Source organism: Apium graveolens, chromosome 5, assembly GCF_009905375.1.
Source record: "Apium graveolens cultivar Ventura chromosome 5, ASM990537v1, whole genome shotgun sequence".
In the NCBI taxonomy this organism is placed as follows: Eukaryota; Viridiplantae; Streptophyta; class Magnoliopsida; order Apiales; family Apiaceae; genus Apium; species Apium graveolens.
In genome coordinates this window covers 237,101,747-237,112,855 of record NC_133651.1, presented here as the reverse complement: position 1 = coordinate 237,112,855, position 11,109 = coordinate 237,101,747, and the positions used below count along the sequence as shown (strand labels likewise).

General features: G+C 34.9%; 1 long non-coding RNA gene across 1 annotated transcript; it reads right to left on the bottom strand.

Annotated features, from left to right (window-relative positions):
• Positions 1–4,019: 4,019 nt before the first annotated feature.
• On the bottom strand, positions 4,020–5,958 carry LOC141661653 (uncharacterized). The gene is made up of 4 exons (XR_012550072.1): positions 5,320–5,958; positions 4,932–5,013; positions 4,712–4,776; positions 4,020–4,342 (listed from the first exon to the last, which is right to left on the bottom strand). It is a non-coding gene; the product is annotated as an uncharacterized LOC141661653 (long non-coding RNA).
• Between the last annotated feature and the right edge of the window lie 5,151 nt (positions 5,959–11,109).

Here is an 11,109-nt window from a genome sequence, read left to right as displayed (position 1 = left end):
CGAAAATCCGGAGATTAAAAGATTAGAAAGCTTTAAGATACAAAGGGCTACAACCCGAGAATTTACAGGATTTATTTAATCAATGGCTGATTTTTTATTAAATGAATAAATGAAAATTAATCCATTTATTTATTTATTTTACATCAACATTTGATTTTGAATAAATAATTTAATTTGATTTTTTATTTAAATGAATAAATGAAATCCCATTCATTTATTTTTTTAATTTAAAATCAACAATTGTTTTATTTTTCCAGAGCTCGCGGATAGTTTGCATGCATGCATTCGTGTGTTTATTAGTTAAATTAAAAAAACCACGAACTGAGTATAAAGAAATGAAGAAAATGACAAGTTCTTTTGTTATTTTTTTTAACGCGTGTGTGGGACGCGTGTGGGGAGCTCTCCTGTTGCCTGGTTTGAACAGCCGCACATTATTTTCAGAATACCAGGGAGGAGTATTTGCAAGACGCCTTCATTTCCACATGCATCAAGTGGAGTTGCGAGTTAGTGTGACTTAAAGAAAAAAAATGGATGCAAGTGTAGTACTCCTCTCCAAGTCACAACTCAATTTCTTACCCTGTAGTAGCCAGTCACGAGATAGGCAATGCTTTTATTTCCTCATGCAACAACCTGAAGTCGAAAGTCACTGAGTAATAATTCAAATGCTTATCTTGTTCCTCTTGTCGCAAGTGAGCATTGAATATAAATTTCAAGTGCTAAACTCTATCCTCTGGTCGCCCGTGAATGAAAGGAAAAGCAGGGGATGTAAGTAAATCTATTGTGCAAGCTGTATTGTATTAAAATGTTTGGTCCTGGTTAAGCCAAATAGCCTTCTTCTCTCGCCAGCCTATCAAATCTATATATTCAATGGATGCAGATTCCATTTGTATCTCTCCATTTTTTTAACAGTGCGGAGCTCTTGCAAAATAGTTTCAGCATTTCTTAAAAGCTTGATTTGACAAGGATAAGTCATGTCCAACTTGATTCATACCATTTAAAACCTTACAAACTTGTAACACTCATTATTTAAAGTTTCTTTTATTATATTTAATATCATTTGACAAGAGATTTAAATTCTTAGAGTGATAGATAGAACCCTAGATTGATAGTTATTGTATTTGGTTCTTTCTATACTTGTTGCTTCGAATCATTTATATTCGGAGTTGTAAGTAACCCTTTACGGTTTAATTTCTTAATAATAAGAATTATTTTGTGAATCTCCTTGTGTTTGTTTGGTTCATTTTTTGTTTTATTATTCCACTGCATTAATCTAATAAAAATGAAAATTATACATTCACCCCTCTGTATGTACCTTTTGGACCAAAAAATTTGTATAAAAGCTTGTTGATCGATATACAAATTTGATCCATTAGATTAATAAATTTTTTTGTTAATTTTGGTTGTATGAAGTCTGGGAGTGCTTCCGGTGTGTAGATCTAATTTTGGATTTGTTGGTTTTGACTTGACTGATTTGGTATTGTCGACTGGTTGGGTTATCATATTTTGGGATGGGATATTGTAAAAAAAAATTATATCTGAAAAGATGAGTTCTTAGAAGGTCAGTAGTATTAAGGTTCCTCAGTTCGATAGATCGAGATACAATCTATAGAACAAGAAAATGCTATTATATATTTGGGCGTCAAATCCAGAGTATATGAAGGTATTAAGAGAAGGAAGATATGTGCCGATGAAGGATCATCCAGAGTTGCCTAATATGAGGATGTCATGTCCCGAAGCAGAATGGATTGCTTGTGACAAAGAACTGATAACTCGGGATGAAGGTCTGCAGCTTATTTTGGTGGATTCGATGGATGATGATATGAGTCACCAAATTATGCTCTGTGAAAGTGCCAAGAACATGTGGGAGACCATATAAATGCTTATAGAAGGAACTCAAAATGTCATGTTGAATTGACTGGATATCTTGACTTCACAATATGAGGATTTTAAGTCCTTGACTAGAGAAAGTATAACTCAGGTCTTTGAAAGACTGAACATGTTGTTATTCACTAGTACAAAAAGTGCTATACGCGTTTGTTAAAAACAGTAATATATGTCTATTTACAACAGACGCGTATGGAGGAGTCGTATCAGTTTTAAAGCATATGCGTTTGTTGGACAACAGTCGTACATAAGTTTAGACGTCTGTCTAGACAGACGTAAAAAGTCACAAACCAGACGTATAAAATATGGTTTATGTGTCTGGTTCTTCCAACTGACACAAAAAGGTTGTGCATGTCTATTCCGGACAGACGGAAAAGGTCTTAGAATAGACGCATATTGTTGGGATTTAATCTAAACTTATTTGTTTTAGTTGTTATTATTTAATAATTATTATATGGAGTGTTTTATTTACATGACTTGGTCATGCAGCAGTAGAGAGTTTTTAGGAAGTTTGAATAAGGTCTCAGTAGTGGAATACATTATTTAATATATACACCATGAGTTTTTGTCACAGGAAGCTGTCTCACTGATATACTTATATATAGACACATAAACAGGTGCTTGTTTCCTACATTTTATATCCGAGCTTCAGGTGCTGTATGCCCAAATATCAACCCAAACACACAAATGTAATCATGGAGATAACCAAGACAAAAGAAGGCTCTGTGGGTTTAAGATATCCAATTCTAACGAAAAGTAACTATACAACATGGTCCTGAAAATGCAAGTTTTCATGAAGGCTCAAGGTATTTGGGGTGCGATGGAAGAAGACCCAAAGACTGTTGTTGATGAGAGGACGGTATATATAGCTCTTGCAGCTATATACCAAGGCGTTCTAGAAGAAGTACTACTGACTATTGCTGAGAAAGAAACCGCAAAGGAAGCTTGGGAAGCCATTAAAACCATGTGTGTAGGAGCAGAGCGAGTGAAGGAGGCTAAGGTACAAACGTTAAAGGGAGAGTTTGATTCTCTTACCATGAAGGAGACAAATAACGTCGATGATTTTTGTATGAAGCTGAGCGGGATATAAACCAACATACGGGTTCTTAGAGAAGTGATGGAGGAGTCAAGCGTTGTGAGAAATATCCTACGTGCAGTCCCTGATAAATTTCTCCAGATAGCTTCAAATATCGAACAGTTCGGAGACATGAAAGCTATGATGGTTGAAGAGTTAGTGGGTCGTCTTAAAGCTCACGAGGAGAGGATGAAGGGAAGATCTGAGAGCGAGAAAGACAACAACTTCTCTTGGCATCTCAGAATCAAAAAACTAGAGGTGGTTATTTCTGTGACAAGAGTAGGATCAGGTGCTACAACTGTAACACCTTGGGACACTATGCATCAGAATGTAACAAATCATGAAGAGAAAGAGAGAAAAGGCAAGAAGTAAATATGGCAGTCGTCGAGGATGATGAACCAGCGTTATTATAGCCATACGGGCTAAGATTAATAGCCATACGAGCTCAGATTATTAGTCATACGGGTTCAGTTGAATAGCCATACAGGCTCAGATTATTAGCCATACATGTTCAGATTATTAGCCATACGGGCTCAGTCGAATAAGCCACGGGCTGGAAGAATTGCATGAGACAAGTTTAGATTAAGGGAGAAATTGTTGGGATTTAATATAAACTTATTTGTTTTAGTTGTTATTATTTAATAATTATTATATGGAGTGTTTTATTTACATGACTTGTTCATGCAGCAGTAGAGAGTTTTTAGGAAGTTTGAATAAGGTCTCAGTAGTGGAATACATTATTTAATATATACACCATAAGTTTTTATCACAGGAGGACGCTGTCTCACGGATATACTTATATATAGACACATAAACAGGTGCTTGTTTTCTACACATATGACATACTTTATGCATCTTTCTTACTAAAACAGCCGCACATTATGTCTTCTTTCTACATTTGGAAATATTTCAGCCCACCACCAACAGTACACAACACATCTCGAACCAAAATTGCCAATTATAGATGGATTACTGCTATAACACTAGATACAAGCTTTTTAAAAGTAAGTAAAGACAATAAATAAATTGGAAAATTAAATTGAGCATTACATTAAACAAAAATGAGGTTACATTTATAATCTTAAACCTATAACTTGTAATATCATACAATGTTGGATAACAAAAAACCTTACTAAGTTTCTAAAATAATAATAGAAAGTTGTATAATATAGTACTATCTACCTAAATACTATATATAATGGGTCCCAGATTTAATTTACATACCAAAAAATGTCTAAAGACCAGAACTACTTGTCCAGCACTATTCTTAAAGCAATCAAATATATCCAACATTGTGGTTACGATGTGGATGCAATAATCCCTTGAAACAATCACTTCACACCAGTCAAACTTCTCACACAGATGACGAACAGTAGTATAACTCTGCATCACAACAAATCAAATCAAGAAAAATAAAAAATAACTTATTATGCATTCAACTTGAGCTATAACAAAAAATTGCAATTTAGTTACAATAATACATATAGAGTGACTGATAAATACTTTGGTGTCTTTCATCATTTTCCTACATGTAAAATTGGGTTAAAGTTATGGCAGTATCTTTTTGCCAACACAGACTTAGGCAAAAAAATCGAGAGAAATAAATTCACTATCTGTAACCACCTAATATACCACTTAGCCTTAAAATGTAGATATGTGTAACACAATATATTTGACAGCCAATTTAAAATTAAATAAATCGTGTAGTCACACATACTCATTCAACTTTGATATACTGAAACTATAGCATACCAAATTATCGCAATATTAATATAGAAATCAACAATTTCTTTTATCGCGGGTCAGCCACCAACCACCTGAAAACAATAAATCACTTATAAAGGATTCGAAAAAAAATATGAGTAATTCCAAAGACTTATATATCAATATTTTAGGATATTAAACAGGACAATTATTAATTATAAGGCCAATGAAATATCTATTTAAAATTTCAAATTTGGAGAGAATATACCAACAATCCAAGCTCTGATACTCCTTGGACGCAGTAAGAAGAATAAGAAGTAATTTTGAGCATGTAATTTGGGAGCCCATTCCTGGAGGTAGAAGAGATGTAGCAGTTTAAATGATAAGCATTTAATCATTTTTAAAACCTGGCCAAATGTAGCATTAATATTTATTATTAACAATAAAAATTGTCATTTAAATATAGCATGAAAGTTCCATATCACCCGTTCATTATGATATAGAAATGACCAATTATTTGGTCATATTAATCATGTAACAAACTAAGCAACCTTTAACATTTTCGATTAAATTAGCTAATAAGGAAACACTTGAGCTTGAAAAAAGCAATTTTATGATTAGGCATTAGGAAAAAACACTAATGTCATTAGACAAACCTGTAGAAATATATGACCAGTCGGTATGAGAAATACATGGAATATGTTTGTTGCAGTAGTTGCAAGTATGTCTTCCTTGTCCTTTTGCAAGATGAACTTTATGAGAGAAGCTACAAAGTTTATGATAGTTACCAGAATAACAAAACAACAAGTATGACTAGAGTATTTGAAGAGCTGTTGTGGCTTCCTCCTTTTCTTTATCACCTGTTGCAACCACTGTTGTCATAGTTGATGCTGTCATATAGGCTACTACTTCCGACCCTACATCTGACCTGTAGACTCGTGGGTAGATCTCTCTTCCTTAGGTAGAAAGTTTCTTCCATTGCTTTCTAAAGTCATTTCAATGGCTCCTGTCGTGTTTCAGAACCGTGAGATAGCAAATCTATTGCACATGAATGGACAAAAGAAGCTGTTGTGGCGGCAGAAGCAGTGGCTTCTGAGTTCTTCACTAAGGATGATGTTAGAAACTCTAATCGATAATATCTTCTTAAACCCACAACCTATATGTTAGTAGAATTTAGTATGTAAGATAAACATCAGAATATATATAATTTCCATTCAGAACTTCAAAAATGCAGAGCAGTAAGTTGTAACCTATCTACATGCCTTCAAGATAGTACTAGTCTTAAAAAAATGTAAAATGGCTCCTAGACACGTCATTATGAGTTCAACTTTGTTGTTATTCACAAACTATATTTACACCCAAATTTTCAATTATTATTCTATTTTTGGCCTTTCGATCTATTCACAAACTTTATGATATACTCCTACATGTTTCAGGTGTTAAACAAGCCACTTAAAACAAATAAATAACATATAATCTATTATTTGTATCTTTTTATCCATGTTCCCTCTCTTTCTTTTTAAAACACCATAAAGAATAAGCTCATTAACACCCATGATAATATCCAGTACCTCCAAGACATGCCAAAATCTGTAAATGCTACAATAAACATATATACAGGACAACAGAGATCAGATATATAACTGTTACCGTATTATAAGCCACAAACCATTATGAAAAAACATAAGAACCTGTTTAATACTTTACTATTACATACATTTATCAGGAAATGAAAAGCAAGCTAATACAACAGAGGTCAAAGGGCATGTAATCTAGTTGAACAGAAAGGCAGAACATGAGTTAGAACAGAGGATTGGTAATATCCATGATTTATTATAGGCACAATAGACTAAGAAACACAATCATACATACATAATACACTGAAGTTTAGAGACACACGCTGAAGATTAGAGAAAACAAAAATAACAAGGCTGAGACCCGATCCAATAACACTGTACCCTAAATAAAACTCTATATAACATTGAGACTGAATCGAAAATCGAGATTTGGATTTCTAAGTATATTCTCGAGGCTTAGCCCAAATGTGACGGCCTGAACCCGGGGTCAGACGTCACCAAACTCAATTACCAAAATATAAACAACAATATTATTATTAAAATATACTAACTTGACCCCAAACCAAGATCCGATTCAGGTTCAAGTATGATTTAGGTTGACATTATTACAAACCATTATTCAACATCTAACACACTCTAACTTTATTCAGCAACTCATCAGACCTCGTGGTCTGATACAAACTACCTCAGAGAAGCCGGGTCCTGAAGGGGCGGGAACACGGGTATGTCTGACTTGTCTTCTAGGCATCTGCAAGATATACATAACAATTTGCAAGGGTGAGCATAATCGCTCAGCAGTACCAACATATGAATAACGGAATAAAAACAGTAATGTAACAATAATAGGAACAGAGCTGTAATGACGTCATCAACATTATATAATGAAAATCAGAGATAACTGGATATCACTAACTAGCATGCTTTATCAAAACAACGTAGTAGTGTGCTGTGTAAGTATCAGAGTCCAATTTTAGCATGCTATTCATATTTTTAAAACCGCTGTATCAACCACTTATACCCTTACGGGAATCACAAGTCCAAATCAGATACGTAACGGATATGTGAAGACAGCTGATCAGACTATCAACACCAGACGGCTCTAACTTCCATCCCATTTACCTGTTCCGGAACTCAGATACTAGCGAGGTCTCTGACCCGCTGGACTAATCGGTTATAGGGTGTGTACAACCGAATTAGCCTCTTATGCCACCTCAATAGGCCTACTCTTGCCCCAATGTATCCCATATCTGATCGTTTTATCCAGTTTTCAAAACACTTGTACCTATCTCATTTCCAAAACCATTTATTTTATCAGCACACATATAAAATCCATTTCGCAAATCATTTCAGATAGGTACCTTTCGAAGTTACTTTTTCCCAAAACAATTTGAAAACAGTGGGATACGTAACTTAAAACGTTTCTGTTCCATTACGAGAATAAAACATTTAGATATTCATACGTACCGAACCATAAAGAATGGTTAGGGTACTTGCCTTGCAACGCTTTACCAAATCCTAGGTAGCTTTCACGCTGATTTCAGTCCCGGGAAACTCGACTGGGATCTACAAATACAGAGTACCCTAATCAGTTATACCGACATGCTTGATATCCTCAAATCCTAATAACCCAATCTGATTACCCAACTCGTATAGTTATTATACACAGAATCATGTAATCATATAATCCGAACACAAATAGGGGTAACACGTATAACACAAATACACACGTTTACAAATACATTTTTAGAAAATTTTGACAGCAACTCCTTTGTTTATAAGCCTACCCGTCGATTACAATCGACGATAACAATTGCAACAAGTCACAATCTCATCACAATTACAATTCCACAGTCTCATAATTATTCTCATACAATTCCCAAAATACAATTTACTTTCGAAAAATATTTTAATTATTTATAAAATTTAGGACTCAGAATAACGTCATCATGTCCACCGTCCGCTCATTACGAGTCATCGCGGTACGACGGCAAAATTCTCGGGGCACTCGATTACTCGAATTCCAACGCTAAACTTTCACCGATTAATATTATTTTCCCACAACGAAATTTTTTATTTCACGAATGATACTCATTTATTTCCCTGCAGAAAATTAAATAAAATAAATTTACAATAACCAAGCAAACTGCATAAACAGGCCCAACAGTAAAAGCCTGAAAAAAAATAAATATTCGGCCCAACTGTAAGCCCAAAGAACCAGCCCAACAGCCACACTAGAACAGGGGAACAGGGAGGCACGCGGCCACGCGCCACCTGAACCAACACCACCAACACAAACTCACGCACACAACACACACACAATACAGCACACACATATGCACATACACATATATATATAGATATATACATACAAATAAGCAATATGACCACCAAGCTCACCGGGAGAACACGGAGGCGGCGAGACCGGAGCAACGGGACACAGGAGAAAGACGCCGGAAAAAGAAGAGAAAGAACGGGAAAAAGAAATGGGAAGGGATAGATACAGGGGGAAAGAGAGAGAGTTAATCGAGAGAGAGAGACTGCAGCAACCGAGTGAACAAGGGAGAAGGGGAAACCCCCACCCCCTTTTTGATTATTATTATTTTTTATTTCCTATGTTAACAGGAAGAAAATAGGTGTCCCTCAATTTAGTAAAAACTGACACGTAGCCTCTAGAGATAAACACAAAGATTCTAAGGCCCAGTTTATTCCGAAATTCGAAATTAACGGACCGAAATGCACGCAAAACAATTCCATAAAAATTACGAAAATAAACTTACAATGTCACAAATATCTCGAAGTTTACAAAACATAAGTTTTGAAATTTTAAATCAATTTTTGAAATGCACTTTATACCCGCTCTTTAATAATCAAACGAAACGACGCGCGGGTGAAACGAATCCCAAAAATTTTCAAAATAATTTTAAAATTCTCAGAATAATACGAACTTAATAAAATATGAGTTTCATGATTTTTGAAGATTTCCATAATTAAATATGGATTTTACAAACAAACTCAGAAAATCATCTAAGAATAAATAATTAGTGAAATATTGTTTTCTCAATTTTGTAAAGTCCTACAAATAATTATCGAAATTATAAAATTATAAAACCAATTTTAGAAACAATCCAAATATTTATGGAATTAAAACTATATTAAAATCAGTTTTACAAGCGAAATAAAATCGTATAACTCAATAATAAAGCACACAGTTCAATCCCACATATCAACACATCACACATAAATAAATAATGATCAATAACTGCTGCCAAAATCATTACATACATTTATTTAATTATTTAAACATTTATTACACTTTGAAAATATTAAAATAAAAGAATATACACGAGTCGTTATATCCTTTCCCCCTTTAAAAAGATTATGTCCCCAAAATCTGACTTAGCTAAAAAAATGAGGATATTTATCAAGCATGTCTAACTCTAATTCCCAAGTAGACTCTTCTACTCAAGGATTTCTCCACAAGACTTTCACTATGGGGATCGACTTATTCCTAAGGACTCACTCTTTACGGTCTAGGATTTGGATCGGTTGTTCTACATAGGACAAATCTGGCTGTAGTTCAATCGGTTCATATTCTATAACTTGATTTGAACTAGAGATATAGGGCTTCAACATAGATACGTGGAATACATTATGAATGTGCTGCCACTGCGGTGGTGATGCTATCTCATAAGCAACCTTTCCCACTTTCTTTAAAACCTCAAAGGGTCCTATAAATCTGGGGCTAAGTTTACCTTTCTGATCAAAACGCACTAACCCTTTCCAAGGTGATACCTTTAGTAACACCAGAGCTCCTATCTCGAAGTCCATATCTTTCCTATGCAAATCTGCATACTTTCTCTGTCTATTTTGGGCTGCTTCTAACCTTTTCTGAATCAACACTATTGCATCTCTGGTTTGCTGAACCAACTTAGAACCTAATATTTTCTTCTCTCTTACTTCATCCCAATACAACGGTGATCTACACTTACGTCCATACAAAGTTTCGTAAGGCGGCATCCCAATACTGGCATGGTAACTGTTATTATATGAAAACTCAATCAAAGGTAAATGTTTATCACAATTACCCTTAAAATCCAAAACACAAACCCTCAACATATCCTCTATGGTCTAAATCGTTCTTTCACTTTGGCCGTCCGTCTGAGGGTGATAAGCGGTGCTCATATTCAACTTTATTCTTAGGCACTCTTGGAACTTAGTCCAGAACCTGGAATTAAATCTCGGGTCTCGATCTGACACTATAGACACAGGCACTCTATGTTTGGTAACTATCTCATCCAAGTATAACTTAACCAACTTTTCCAAAGAATATTTTTCATTAATCGGAAGAAAATGCGCTGACTTAGTCAATCTGTCAATGATTACCCAAATAGCGCCATGATTTTCTCTTGTCCTTGGCAATCCTACTGCATAATCCATAGCAATCTCTTCCCACTGCCATTGGGGAATCTCCAAAGGTTGTAACAATCCACTTGGTCGTTGATGTTCCGCTTTCACCGTTTGACACACATGACACTTACTAACCCAATTGGCAATATCCTTCTTCATTCCTGGCCACCAAAAGTTTCTCTTCAAGTCTTGGTACATCTTAGTACTACCAGGGTGGATAGAATACCTAGAGTTATGTGCTTCGTGCAATACCTCATTCTTCAATTCCGTTACATTAGAAATCCAAACTCTGGATGAAAATTTATACAAACCTTGATTATCTTTTTGAGTACACAACCCTTCTACCGTCAAAGTATCCGACTCTTGTTTCATAACTCCTTCTTGACACCTTTTGATATTTTCCATCAATGTCGGTTGAAAAGTAACTTCATATAGTTGTTATTGACTTTCCCTAGGTACTCG